We start from the raw sequence: 15541 nt of genomic DNA, 5'->3' as shown, positions 1-15541 counted from the left end.
AATATGCAAATCTATAATCTACTGTCTATCACAGCACAAATTAATCTATTAAAAACCCTTTATGACTGAGGAAAATCTAAAGCGCCAATCTGATAGCATTTAGAGTCAGACACCTGGCAGAGGTAGATCCCCTGACGTGTATGTCTTATATTTAGATTTTACTTTATTCTTTCAAGATTCATCAAGATAAAGCAGAAAGATACAAAAGTTAACAGCTGATCAACTTTACAATAATGCAGGAAGAAAAATAGCCTTTACCCCACTCAACGACAGACAATAATTTGAAGGAGTGGAAGTGGGAGCTAACAGCAGCAGCATTGCCAGTGTATAAGTAAGGTATATATGTGGCACTCACTATTGGTAACTCTAAGGGCGATGAGAACAGTGCATATTGAAGAGATTGACCATGGAGATTTCACAATTCTGACCAAATGCAGCATTCCAAGAAAACAAAGTCCAAGCAACTTGTGGCATTTAACTCTTTATTTAGTCAAAAATTTCAAAGGCTAAAAACAAAACACATTCAGCTGATAAACAAAGCACATGCTTTCTCAGTTGGATCGGTTGTCAGTAAGTGTTGGGACTATTAGGGAGAGCTAACAATTCTACAGTGGGAGATATACTGGTATATATACATATATATATATATATATATATATATATATATATATATATATATATATATATATATATATTGTACAGGACACCGGGGGTGGGTCCTGGACGGGTGCTATACGGCACCACTGTTTGGACTATGGTCCATTTAAATAGAGGTAGAAGGTTCAGGGGGTCACCCAAAAGTGGGTGAAAAGTTCCAGGCAGGCGCTAATTCAGAGAGGACTGGCTCGCAGTCTTCTCTATCTTAATAAAGTAGTTTGGGGCCTGGAATTTTGGAGGCTCCAAAGTGTTATTTGGGTGGGATGGAGCCTCCACTTCTAAACCCTGGAAGCCAGCGCACAAGGGGTTAAAATCTCACAGACAACCACCCATTAAAGCAGGAAGTGATGCTGGAGGGTGGGAGTGAGTTGGGAGAGTGCACCTGTGAGGACAAGATGGAAGTCTGCTAGCTGCTCAGAAAGGACCTTTGAGTAGTTTGGAAGTGAAGCTGTGTCTGCAGGGAAGGTCTGGAGGACTTCTTACTAAAAACGTATGTGCCTTTCTTTTGGTTGTTTTTCTGAAGAAAGACTTTTTCCTAATATATGCTGAAAACAAGCAGGACTTTTGTTGTGACGTTTTGGATGCTGAAGAAAAGCTTTATTTTGTTTTGTTTGGTCACCAATAAAGACCCTTTGCTTTACTGACACGGTTTTACGCACTTGTCTCGCGGAGCTTAAAGATCCCCAAAGTTTACAATATATATTGTGACAGGTAGTCAGGTAAATCTGTGGGTGTTGTCACAGACGGGACATACATTTCTGCCTTGTTTAGACAATACACCAATTGTTATTAGGCGTCGGCTGCAAGGGTGGCCAGAAGAGGCCTAAGGGCATTGGAGAACTTCAGCTGTTCAGAATGAGGCAATTAAGGCCTCTATAATTAATCCAGAGGATTACCACTGAATTGCTGCATCCTGAGGCTTTGTGAGGAAGGAGAGCAGTGTACTGAAAGTCTTCTGAGGAGGTGAGGAGAGGATTGATTTTTCTGTGTGATAAAAATAAAAAGACTATTGTTTTTCTGCTGTATGACCAGCAGTGTCTGCCCAGCACTAGACTGTGCCAGATTACATAGATAGGTTCCTGTGTGGTGAAGATAGACGCCCCAAGTGGCCAGGGTTTATTTTATGTTTGATTTTGTTTATGCTGTTTGGATGATTGCTCTTGTTTCCAGCAAGATGGAAGAATAAACCAAAATCCTTGGGCCAGATCCTCAAAAGAGATACGACGGCGTATCTACTGATACGCCGTCGTATCCCTGTTTCTATCTTTGGAACTGATCCACAGAATCAGTTTCCAAGAGATAGACAGAAGATCGGGCATGTGTAAGGGACTTACACTGCCGGATCTTAGGATGCAGTACCGCATCCGCCGCTGGGGGCATTTCGCATCGAAATGCCGCCTCGGGTATGCAAATTAGCACTTACGGAGATCCACAAAGCTTTTCAGCTTCGTTTTTTCTCCGTAAGTATTAAGTTGCATGTGTAAAATTAGGGCTGCTTTTACAAAGTGTAAACTGTTTACACCTTGTAAAAGCAGACCCTTCTGTCCAGCGACGCGTTTATTTTTTTGTTTTGAATTTATTTTTTTCGCCGTATCTTTTTTTTCCCCCGACGCAACTTTATTGACCCGTCGCGATCCACAAAGCTCGGCGTAACGTAATTTCGCGCTATGCACATCGGGAAAATGACGTCACGAGCATGCGCAGTACGGCCGGCGCGGGAGCGCGCCTAATTTAAATGGGAATCGCCCCCAGTTGAAGAGAAACGCCTTGTGCCAGCCGTATTTAAGTTACACCGCTCAAAATTTCTAGGTAAGTGCTTTGTGGATCGGGCACTTAGTTAGAGATTTTGCGGCGGTGTAACTTAAATGGCAAAAGTTACGATGCGCCGGGTTTTTGAGGATTAGGCCCTTTGTTTTCAACCGTCTTCGACTGCCTGTCTGTATAAATTCAGTGTGTAGTGAACCCATCCAAGGGGTCACACACCCTGCTACCGAGCGAACCCCTCGTAGGGAAAGGAGGGAAAGCCTAAAAAGGAGGGAAAGCCTAAAAAGGTAATTGCAAAATAAGTTGGATGTTCCCAAAGTGCTGTATCAAAGCACATTAATAGAAAGTTATGTGGAAGGGAAAATTGTGGAAGAAAAAGGTGCACAAGCAGCAGGGATAAGTAGTGGACTGAGGCTGAGTCAGTGCATCAAGAGCCACCACATACAGATGGTTCCTGGACATGGGCTTTAAATGTCGTATTCCCCTTGTCAAGCCACTCATTAACAACAAACAACATCAGAAGGGTATTACCTGGGCTAAAGAAAAACACACCTGGTCTGTTGCTCGGTGGTCCAAAGCTCTCTTTTCTGATGAGAGCAAATTTTGCATCTCATTTGGAAACCAAGGAGCCAGAGTATGGAGGAAGAATGGAGAGACACACACTGCAAGATGCTTGAAGTCCAGTGTGAAGTTTCCACAGTCTGTGTTGTTTTGGGGAGCCATGTCATCTGCTGGTGTTGGTCCTGTGCTTCATTAAGTCCAGGGTCAACGCAGCCGTCTACCAAGAGATTTTGGAGCACTTCATGCTTCCTTCCATCGACAAGCTCTATGGGGATGCTGACTTTTTTTTCCAGCAGGACTTGGCACCTGCCCACACTGCCAAAAGCACCAAAACCTGGTTCAATGACCGTGGCATTACTGTGATTGATTGGCCAGCAAACTCACCTGACCTGAACCTGAGAATCTATGGGGCATTGCCAAGAGAAAGATGAGAGACATGAGACCGAATAATGCAGTAGAGCTGAAGATCGCTATTGAAGCATTCTGGTCTTCCATAACACCTCAGCGGTGCCACAGACTGATCGCTTCCATGCCACGCCACGCCGCATTGAGACAGTATTTGCTGCAAAAGGGGCCCAAACTAAGTACTGAGTACATGCATGCTTATACTTTTCAGAAGTCCAATATTGTTCTATGTACAATCTTGTTTTATTGTTTGCATGTAATATTCTAATTTTCTGAGATTGTGGATTTGGGGTTTTCATGAGCTGTATGCCATAATCATCACAATTATGACAAATCACGGCTTGAACTATCTTGCTTTGCATGTAATGAGTCTATCTCATATATTGGTTTAATCTTTTAAGTTGCATTAGTGAAATAAATGAACTTTTGCACGATATTCAAATTTTTTGAGTATCACCCGTATGTGTATATATATATATATATATATTGTAGCAGAGCATCCCAGAGAGAGCCTGGGGAAGTCCTGTTCAGGGTTTATACCTCTCCCAGGCTCCTCTCTTAGGGCTCTTTCACACGTCCGTTCCGTTCGTCCGTTTTTTGGACGTCCGTTAACGGACCGCAATGCTTCCCTATGGGTTAGCGTCCGTTAGCGGATGAGCATCCGCTAACGTCCGTTAGCATCCGTCTGCGTTCAGTTCCGTTTTTTTGGACGGAAGAAAACCCTATTTTTCTTCCGTCTAAAAAACGGAACGGACGAAAAACGGACGTTAACGGATGATCCGTTTATCATCCGTTCCGCTAACATCCGTTTTTCTATGTAAAAAGCCCCCCAAAAAAAAACGGATGGAAAAACTGATGCAAAAACTGATGCAAAAACTGATGAAAAACTGACGAAAAACTGATGGAAAAAACGGATCAACTGATGAAAAAAAAACTGATCTGAAAAACTGAACGGACGTGTGAAAGAGCCCTTATACGTTCAGGGATCTCTGATCTCTGATCCAGTACAGGTGTTGGCCCTCTCCCCCAGGCCAATTTAAGCTCACCTGAGCAGACAGCCTTTGCTCTGCCCTGTGAAAAACACAGACAGTGTGGGTCTGTGAGAGCAAAGAGGTTGGTAAACAAAAAACTGTTAAGCAGTCTAGGTGGAAGCTGACAAGCTGTAGGCTTGTTCAGCCTGGTAGTAAGGGCTTGTAATATTATGTAGTTAGAGCCAAGACACGGCTAGGCTTTTGTTTAAATACTTTTGTTTTGTTTTTCTGCACACTGTACAGCACCTTCAAATAAGACTTTGTACATAGCACCAATAAACACCCCACTGTTTGTGGACTTGGTATCTGTGCCTGCTCATCCCAGGGGGCTTTTGGAACTTGCTACCTATCCCACAGGTTACAATATATATATATAAATATATATATATATATATATATATATATATATATATATATAATTATTTTGTATTAGCCCATGTCCCACATGGCAGTGCCTGCATTCCCATTCCTAAATTCCTAATGGCAATAGTTTTCTTATCTTCAAATGGGGAGAATTGAATAGCAATATTTGCTCCCTAATGACTTCGTTAGGGATTTCCACACATTTTGCACAGTTAAAATCTTTAGAAAAGCTGTTTTCCACCTGAACCCAGGTATAAAAATATGTTATATTGCCTTCTAAAATAGTTGAGAGTTCTCTTTAAACCACACAGTACTCTGTGGTGTGATGTCACCCTGCCTTGCAATACTTTCCAAACCATGGTTACTATATTGTATGAAGTAAGGCCAGTGTTCGCAACAGATACACATTAAGCAAACCAAACTTTCCAACTCTACCCAAGAATAACAATAATAATAATAATAATAATAATAATAATAATAATAATAATAATAATAATAAAAAAAAGAAAATTGTCTTTTTAACTTTTTAGTGAAATACTTATCTGGGGTATGCTTAACTAATTTATTTGCCACAGTACTTTGGTTTCAACTGAAAATGTGCATTTTGTCCACTTAGAAGGACTACTTAGTCTTCTGCTGTAAATCACATAAACGATCCTGTCAGCTACTATCTAAAACTGTTTCAAAGCATAAGAAAAAAAATAAGCCTTAATTTCAATTTCCGCACATCATTTTCCCTTCCATCTCCAGAGAATATATAGCTTGCATAAACTTGTCTAGGAATATAAAGAGCATAACATGGCTTGTTACCCCTGATAAAGTATTGACTGTAAGTCAATTCAGGAGCCAACTGGAGTTAATATGATTTATTTTATGAAAAGTATTAAATCCTGATTTTCACTTGCATTAATTAAAGTGTGTATTAAAAATAATAATGCTCAACAAAAGAACACAGTTCTCTTATCTCTCCCTTGTAATACAGGACAGATGGCATCGTTTTCAGACCTAGCTGTTTTGTAGTTACAAAGCTCAGAGTAAATTGGCCATATCTAAAGATGTAATGGTATATAATCATCTTACATAATTGGATCCATTGTTACTGGCATTATATCTTCGGAATCTTCCATGCTGCTTCCCCTCACCGTGTGGTCTGTCAGTTATACATTTACTTAGGTAAATGACTGGTGGGTGGTATAGCTAATCGTTATTGTATTCTTTGGTCGCTGTAATCACTTGTTAGTGACTTTATCTTCTTGGCTGAAGGGAACCATTAAAAGATTCTTGATTATTTTATCGGTTCTAATTAGGCAGCTCGTAGGTAGTCTGTTTAGTTTATAAGTAATGTATAAAATCTGCAGAAATTTCTAATGTTACCAGTGGCTGCTGATTAAACATGTGTACTCTGCAGCTACCTCTGATAAACTTGCAGGTGAACTCATGACCATCTCACAGTGTTATAGGAATGCAAAATGTATGGGAGAATTTGTAATGCTGGTTATTTTTTTCTATTTAAAATGAAATATCTGTTTTGCTGAGGAAAAAAACTGTGACCTACATATATAGCAACGTTTTTTTTCAACTAACTGTATCACAATCTTACTTTTTTCTGCTCCAAAAGAAACTGGTGTTTGTTTTAACATGTCCTGTCCCGTGATGATTGCTAAATGGGAGGATCTGCTTTCATTATCACCACCAGAGTAATCTTAGTTGGTTTGTGTAACCGGAGGGTCCGTGGAATCCAGAAGCTCTCACAAAGTATGAGCCAGGAAATAATGGACATATCTTGGATTACTTTAACATGGGTCTTTAATTCACAATATATCCCAGGATTTCTGTAAGAACTATTTACAGGTTGTTGATTCGGAACTCAACAGGTTAATTGAAAGAGTGACTTATTCAATGTGGGAACACAGACTGTTAGGTGTTAATGTCATCTGTTGTGATGTAAATGAATCTAGTATGGCTTCTGAAGTATCTTCCATTGTGTGGTGCTAATTGACCCTGTATTGTGTGAAGGGCTATTGATGATAAATGTGTATTGCAAGTTAACAGACAGTCTAAAGGTCAGATGTCTGACTTATCAGCTGTAGTTAATTAGCTCATGTAAATTATATCTACTAAAAGAATGTGTATTGTATAGCAGGTGAGAGGAGCCGGGATGTCTACCTTGAGCGGTCATGTCTCGGAGTCACCTTGTCTGGGTAAATGATTTGTTAATTAGCTCATGTAAATTATGTCAGAGTTGGTGTCAGAATGTCTGACTAAAAGATGTGTATTGAGGGGGCTCGTTAGGAACCATTGTATAATGTTGTGGGTGGAGTTGAGTCATTGTTCATTCTGGTTACTGACTGTATATAAGAGCCTGATTTTCTCATTAAAGAGTCTATTCGTTTTGAACCTCGAGCGGTGTCTCGTTATTGGGGTTTGTTTGCCTGATTGTGGAGTGTCGATAGCTGTCTTGGGTTCCGAATGGAATATCTTAAACAGCGTTAACCCCTGTTCCATTTGGGGTTCAGTTACAGTTTGTATGCCTTTAGCTGTGGAGGAGCCATAGAAAATAGAAACTTAGGGCCAAATTCTCAAAAACCTGTGTAAATTTAGGATTATCTAACTTATGTCATTTAAGTTACGGCGCCCTAAGTTGGTGTCGTAAGTACCGTATTCTCAGTGCATTTGCGCACAAAATTGCGCCATCCTTAACTTAAGTTTCAATGCGTAAGGCATGGTTATGGCAAGTGGGAATGAAGTGGGCGTGCTTCATTGTAATGAGCCGTGACCCCATGCAAATGAAGTGCCGGCCGTACTGCGCATGCGCGCACGAATCTGGACCTCACTGCGCATGTGCAGAACTTTGGTCAGCGCAATCAGTGAGATAGGTAAAAGGCCAAGCGTACTTAGTTTGAAGATCGCCCTGTGTCTAAATAGCCCCAGTCAAACAGACTTCTATTGCAAAAGTATTTCCCTGTGTTCCCTTCCTAAAGCAAGTTGCTTCTGCTTTGAACGTTTGTCAGTGTTTGTTGGTAAGATTTGTTTGTGAGAAAAGTGTTTGTGGAGTTGGAGGGTATAGTTGGTGTTTGTTTTTGCTAATTTGTTCTTTGTTTTGATTGTTTGCCTGTTTGTTTTTGATAAGTGTTTTTTTTTTGGTGTGTGATTGTTTTTTGTTTTCCTTTTTTGCCTGTTTGTTTTTGAATTTATAGTAGCTGTCTGTATATTTTTTATTTTTGCTTGTTTGTATTTTCTTTGTTGTGTGTGTGTATTGTTGTTTGTTTTTTGGGTGAGTTCCCTGTTGCTGGGTGTTGTCTGTCATGGCTCCCAAGCGCAGGAAGCTTAATTTTACCCTGGCAGAGAAGCATATACTTGCTCAGGGCGTCATTAAATATGGGCGATTTCTCCATGGCCCTGAGAGCCACAACACCACCCCGGCCAGGAGGAAGGAGATCCTTCAAAAGATCACCGATCGGATCAATGTGGCGGGGGGGGGGAGACCAGGACCATCGCTGTAGTTCAAAAAAAAATTAATGACTTGAGGAGCGTGTCCCGGAACAAGCTGGCAACGCTGCATGCCCATACCAGGGGCACTGGAGGAGGGGGACCCTGCCCAGTCAGGATGAGTGAGGAGGAATGGGCAGTGGCCCAGTGTTTCCACCCACAGCAGGTGGTGGGCCTGCCTGGCTTTGACAATGATCCTCTTATGAGGACAGGTAATTTTTTGGAATTTCTATCTGGTGATTAGCATGTGTGGGTGGGGGAAGGGAAGATGTGCCAAGTGTGTGGATCCAACAACCTGTGATTGTTTTGTGTCCTCCTCAGATGGCCAGGAGGTTGCAGCCCCATCAGCCCAGGAGGTGGCAGCCCCATCAGCCCAGGAGGTGGCAGCCCCATCAGCCCAGGAGGTGGCAGCCCCATCAGCCCAGGAGGTGGCAGTCCCATCAGCCCAGGAGGTGGCAGCCCCATCAGGTCAGGAGGTTGCTGGCCCATCAGGGCAGGCTGCTGCACCACCCCCAAGACAGGCTGATGCAGAGTCCCAAGAAGGGCAGGATTCGCCATGGGAGGGGAGTGCCCACAACTCCCCTAATTTGGATGTTGAGTGGGAGGAGGATGATGGGGAGGAAGATGACAATATTGTGATTGGGCAGGAAATAATGATGGGCCAAGATATGACCTTTGAGTCATCCCCTGAGGGAACCCCACAGGCGCCCAGCAGTCAGGCCACCATCATGGGTCGCCCCTTCCAACCCTCCTCCAACATGCAGCAGCACCCATGGCTCACTCCAACTCCTCCTCCAAGGCCACAAGCCTCAGGGGCAAGTAGGAGGCCGACCCCGGAAAACAGGGGGGGGTTGGTGCGTCTGCCGGTCAGTCTGTTGAGGGACAATGTCCGGCAGACCCGCAGTCTGTCTGCAATCCAAAAAACAATGACCAAGGTGGAGCGCAGCCTGGGTGCAATGAGGGAGTCACTGGGTGACGTGGCCACCAACTCCGTGGGGGTCATCACCTGTTTGTGGGACCTGAGGAACGCCACAACAGGTGTGGCCCAGGAGGTGACTGCCCTCACCCAGGCTGTGCAGGCCAATACCCGGGCTGTGCAGGCCAATACGGCTGACATTACTTCCTGTCTGACAAGGATAGCCGTTGCCTTGGAGGGAAGGCCAGCAGGAGGACAGACACCAGGGGAGGCTCCTTCTTCCCCTGCACAGACCCCCCCCCCTGAAAATACTCCCTCCCCTGCACAGACCCCCCCCCTGAAAATACTCCCTCCCCTGCACAGACCCCCCCGTGAAGATCCCCCAGTCGGCCGTGGCCGTCCCCGTGGCTGTGGCCGCGGCCGTGGCCGTGCCCGCGGCCGTGGCTGTGGCCGTGGGCAGCCCAGAAGGAGCACTCGGCAACATCCTTAATTTGCAGGGGTACTTTTTTTTATTTTTTTTTTATTTTTTTGCTACTGTACTTATGATTTGGTTTATGTGTGTGAATAATGTGTGAATGTGGGGGGGGGGTGGCATTCCTGAAATCATAAGGGTGTCACCCTCAGTTTTGGTGGAGTATGGATCCCCAGGACCAGGGAGAAGTCATCCTAGGTTCCTGAATGGTGTATGAATGCACAGTGACATAATTGGAGCCGTGGCGGGGCGTTACTGCTCCCAAGTACCAAAGGGGGGGGGTACTTGGATCTAATCCAATTCGATGTGCATGTGATGTGTCTGTGCTAGGGACCACAGTGACGTGCATTCATGCATTCTCATTGTGAGATAATTAATGTGCGTTTTGTAACAAAAAAAAAAACATTCTCATTGGCATATAAGTAATGTGCATTTTATGTGCAAAGAAAATATTTAAAGGTCACATAATCTCTGTGATTTATTCTGGGCAAAGCAAAAACAAAAAGATAATTAGGGTCCATTTACTGGGCAAAGATGCCTTCAGACAGTTGTCTCCTTATTGCCTGGCCCTCAGCAGACCGGGTAGAGGGGTTTGGGGGGGGGGATTGCCTGGGTGGGGGGTTAGGTCAGGACATATCTCCACATGCAGGCCCCTTCTCAAAGCAAAATTATGGAGGATGCAACATGCCCCAATAATTTGGCAGACAAAGTCTGGGGAATACAAGAGTGTACCCCCAGTCTTGTCAAGGCATCTAAATCTGGACTTGAGAAGGCCAAATGTCCGCTCTACTATTGCCCGGGTCTGGATGTGCACCTCATTGAATTTCCGTTCTCCGGGTGTTTGGGGGTTCCTAAAGGGGGTCATCAGGTGGGGTCCCAACGCATATCCTGAGTCACCTGTAAGGGAAAAGACAGGAGGATATTAGTCATGCATGTGCCCCTTGTGATGTCTGCATCATGGGGGGGGGCATACCTGACACCAATGTCACTCACCAATCAGCCAGCTGTCTCCATAAACGTTCATCTCCAAGTCTTGGTAGATCTTGGTCTGCCGTAGGATGTAACTGTCGTGGCACGACCCTGGAAACTTGGCACAAACGTGCCAGATGAGGCCATGGGCATCTACGATAACCTGTACGTTTATCGAATGCCAGCCTTTCCTATTTCTGAACAGGTGTTCAGTATCATGGGGGGGCTGTAGTGCCACATGGGTGCAGTCTATCGCCCAGATGGTCCTTGGAAAGCCAGCAATGTTATAAAAGTCTGTCATGGCTTGCACACGCTGGTCCTCCTGGGTGGGCATGACAAACTGGTTGGTCATGCGCCGCAGTATGGCAGGGACCACCTGATGGACACATTTGCTCATTGATGACTGCACCATCCCAGCCACACCTCCAGATGCACGCTGGAATGAGCCACTGGCTAAAAAATGGAGGGTTGCCATCACTTTTTGGAGAGGTGTCAGGGCATGGGAACGTAGGGTTGGGGTGATAAGATCCTCATGAAGAAGTTGGGTGATCTCCAGGATGGCCTCCCTATCAAAACGGTAGTTGCCAATCACCTCATAATCTGGCATTTGCCAAAGATCACGCTGTGGACGATAAACTCGCGCCTGTGCCCTCATCCTCCTCCTCTGTGCCCTCATCCTCCTCCTCTGTGCCCTCCTCCTCCTTTGTGCCTGTAAGGCAGCAAGTGCCGTCACAATCATAGCTGGTCCTGGCATTTTTCCAAAAATAACCTTCACAACTATAGCTCTAAGCTCTAGTCACTACCTACAGCAAACCCTTCCACAGCATGTGTAAAATTAGGGCTGGTTTTATAATGTGGAAATTTAGTCAGAAAAACTAACAGGTGCGCACAGGGCGGAAAATACGGCACACACACTTAATTCTGAGAATCGCCCTAACTCCCTCATTTGCATCTTTGCCTATCAAAAACAGCGGCGAGCCTAGCGTAATTTGCGCCCGGGGATGCGCAGGTGTAACTAATTTAAGTACGGCTGAAAATACGGAAATGTTTGCTTAAGTCGTTTTGACGATCGTGCGCAAATATACGCGCCGTGTAAATTTAGAAAACTGGAGTTAAGTCTGCGTATCTCTTTTGAGAATTTGGCCCTTAATTTACAGGAATGAATCTAATTTTACCTGGAACTCTATGAACAGTTCTGGGATAGGTCGTAAGCCAGCTAACTACATAAGCAGAAGATAATGTTTTTGGGGGAGTTCGCTAAAGAAATTATATTCAAATCAACAGTTTATATTTTTGGCAGCATTAGAAAATTATAGCTGGCTTCAGATTGAAATGGAAGGTGATTGTAATAGAATTAAAATATAAAATAGTTTGTGACCCAAATATATGTGTTTCATTTTGCTATTCAATTTTAAGCACTGCTTGCAGTACACAAAAAAATAGCAACAGTGGTCTAGCACACAAACCACCTCATCGTGAACACAGCGTCTCCCTGCAGTGATGTAGTCCCAAGGGAGCGGGCGAGCACACTGACTTACCCCTAGCCAGAACGGCTCGGATGATGGGGGCAAGCTTACTGAGGAGGAACAGGAAGTGAGAAATTCAGATAAAGAAAAAAAACATTTAGAAGGGAAATCGAAGGAAAAGGTAAGTGAACCAACAATGCACTAAAGGAACCTATTCAGAAAATAATAAAAACAAATCTTTACAACCCCTTTAATTTGTCAGAACCATGTTTTGAATGTCCTGAATTCCTTTTAACATTACTATAACTGTAGATTATCTCCATTTTTATTAATGCAGTTTGGCCACTCAAAGCTTACAGGGATTCTATTTCTCAACTTGGTGACATGTGTCAAGAGAAAAGGGAGTAGCTGCTCCAGGTGGGAACCCAGATGAATATCCTCAGTTGCAGACAACTCAGGTGCAGGCAATGCACTTAGCAAAGCAGGAACAAAAATTTTCTGGACAGCCGCACTCTGAACAAGTTGTAGCCTTTATGAAAAAAAAGGACAGCACTACAAGTCACAGCAACATAAAATAAAACCCGACTTCTGAAGCGTTTCGCACTGAAACTAGTGCTTAGTCATAGCTATGACTAAGCACTAGTTTCAGTGCAAAAGCGTCAGCAGTCAGGTTTTATTTTATGTTGCTGTGACTTGTAGTGCTGTCCTTTTTTTTAATAAAGGCTACAACTTGTTCAGAGTGCGGCTGTCCAGAAACAATTTTTGTTCCTGCTTTGACATGTGGCAAGAGGTGGTTTGTGTGCTAGACCACTGTTGCTATTCGTTTTTCCAGTGGCTGTTAGGGTCCTGATCTGGAGACTGAAGGGTGTGTTTTTTTTTAAGCGGCTTTCCAAGCATTTATGGTCATGTCAAGGCACATATATTATGTAGACTAGCATTTAGTAAAACCCAGATTTTTTTCAAAGTTATGTTCAGCAAACTGTAAGGCTTTGTACACACGATCAGTCCAAACTGATAAAAACGGACTGATGGTCTGATAGTCTGATGGTCTGATGTGCCTACACACCATCAGTTAAAAATCCGAGTTCAACGCGGTGACGTAAAACACAACGACGTGCTGAAAAAAACGAAGTTCAATGCTTCCAAGCATGCGTCGACTTGATTCTGAGCATGCGCGGGTTTTGAACCGATGCTTTTGCGTACTAACCATCAGTCCGATTTTAAAGCAAGTTCTAAAACTTTGGACTGAAGGACAAAAGTCTGATGGTTTGGACCGATGAAACGATGAAACTGAACCTCAGTCCGTTTTCATCAGTTTGGACTGATCGTGTGTACAAGGCCTAACACATTTCGGGGCCTTGGAAGGTTCCTCTTCATTAGGGCTTAGAACTATGAGGAAAACAACATTTCTGTGAAGTGATTTTAAAAAGCCTATATTCTGCTCCAGACACTGGTTTCAGTAGCCATGGGGCAGGGCAAGTCATAAAATAGTTTTCAATCCTTGTACCTTATCATAGACTTCGACTGCTATGCTTGTCTGTACCTTTTGTTTCTTAATAAAGCTCTTTTGAATGATAAAAAAAAAATAGTTTTCAATCCATGTGTTATACTAAGGCCTCTTTCACACACTGCGGATCAGTAATGATCTGCCCCGTAAACCTCTGCTTGCTCAACGGGGATCGCTCCGCTGATCCCGGCTGAGCCGGTGGAAGACAGGGTGGTCCCCGCACACTGTGCAGGGACCGCCCTGTCTTTTTTCCGCTCTTCCCTATGGGGGGATCGGATGAACACGGACCGTCTGTCCGTGTTAATCTGATCCAATCCGCAGACAGAAGGAAAAATAGGGTTTTCTTCCGTCTGCAGAATCGGATCATTGCGGAGGTCATGGCGGATCGGATCATGGCGAGATCGGGTGTCAGCGGATGTTTATCCGCCGACATCCGCGATCTCATAGGGACCAATGTATGTCCCTTTTTCATCCGCAAACGGATGGATGAAAAAGCGGACATACAGTTTGCAGGTGTGAAAGGGGCCTAAGTTGCTGTAAAAAACTTTTTACATTTGCAGAGTCATTACTCATGTTTTATTTTTCATGTTTATCTTTCATTTAATAAGGGCATGACATACAGTATGTGGAATGTTTCTTCTACTGTATTCACCACTGCATCTCACGATTATCTCTAAATGCTACTGAAATTTGTCACCCTAGTACTCTAAATTCAAAATTTGAAAACCGCTAAGTACATGAGCATTAGGACACATGTACTGCTGAGGAACAATTAAAAGGCATGATTATTCAGAATGCAGGGAATGATTTTTTTATAGTAGAAATGCATGTAAGAAACATAACTCAACTGAGCATTACATAAAAAACATTATTAGGACTAAAGTTTAGTTTTGATGTAAGTTGTTAAAATGGAACTGGGCATGTGTTCTGAAAAGCTGAGTAAAAGTGCAATAAAATAAATAACAATGAAGTATGTACATTTTTACGATAGGTAATCCAATTTGTGTGTTCCTAAAATAACCTGCAGAAAAAATACATAAGCATATATTGAGAAGTTCTAGCATTTTAACCTAGTTTTTAAGTTTATGAAATAAAAGTGCCTTTGTACTTATATACTGTAACATAGGTATGTGCTAGCATATTCTGCTTCTATGTAGGAACATGTGCTTGACCTAAGGCTTGTCACATATGGGGAGACATCTCCCTGAGAATCACATGTGATGAAAAAACTGCTCATTATCTCTCAGAAGGCTGTGCCACAGAGCCTACTATGATTTTTCCCAGAGCTTGGCCAACAGGCAGATGGGGTGCCCATGCAGCGAAGGAAGCATTTCTTGACAGATAGGAGAATGTTCAATGCAGAAATGCTGGACAATTTATGCACACAATAATACCCTTTTGTGCCTCTTGTCACAGTTGTCTAGTTCACCCCTACAGAGCTTGATTATTGCAAGACATGCTCAAATCTGTTGCGTAGCTTGCTTTATCAGGCTTTGGTATAGTCACACTAAAAGAGAAAGGTTATTGTTGATTTTATTTTTGTCTCAATTAAATTATACCCATAATTAGAATACATTATACAACTGCAAATTAATTGGGAGCATTTTGAGCCTAAATGCAGTTAAACCAAAACAGTTCTTTTAGCAAAATTATACTTACATGCTGTCCTTCAACTGGTCTAAAATGCAAGGTAGAAAAAATATTGAAGTGCAGGAAATTTGTGGTGTATGCCAGTACCTGTGTTAAGGTGACCATAGATAAATCAAAATTCAGCTGGTTCAGAAGGGATCAGATAAAAACATTTTTTATATCTTTTATTTATCAGAAAGGAGGTTTTAGGAAGCACGTTATCGCATTCACAATCCAATAAGTAAATATATACATTATTTTCCATCATTAGTACATTTAAATCAACCTAGTGATCCACGTTATTTATACCTA

Source organism: Rana temporaria, chromosome 1 (genome assembly GCF_905171775.1).
Source record: "Rana temporaria chromosome 1, aRanTem1.1, whole genome shotgun sequence".
Classification (NCBI taxonomy): domain Eukaryota; kingdom Metazoa; phylum Chordata; class Amphibia; order Anura; family Ranidae; genus Rana; species Rana temporaria.
This window is presented reverse-complemented; position numbering follows the sequence as displayed.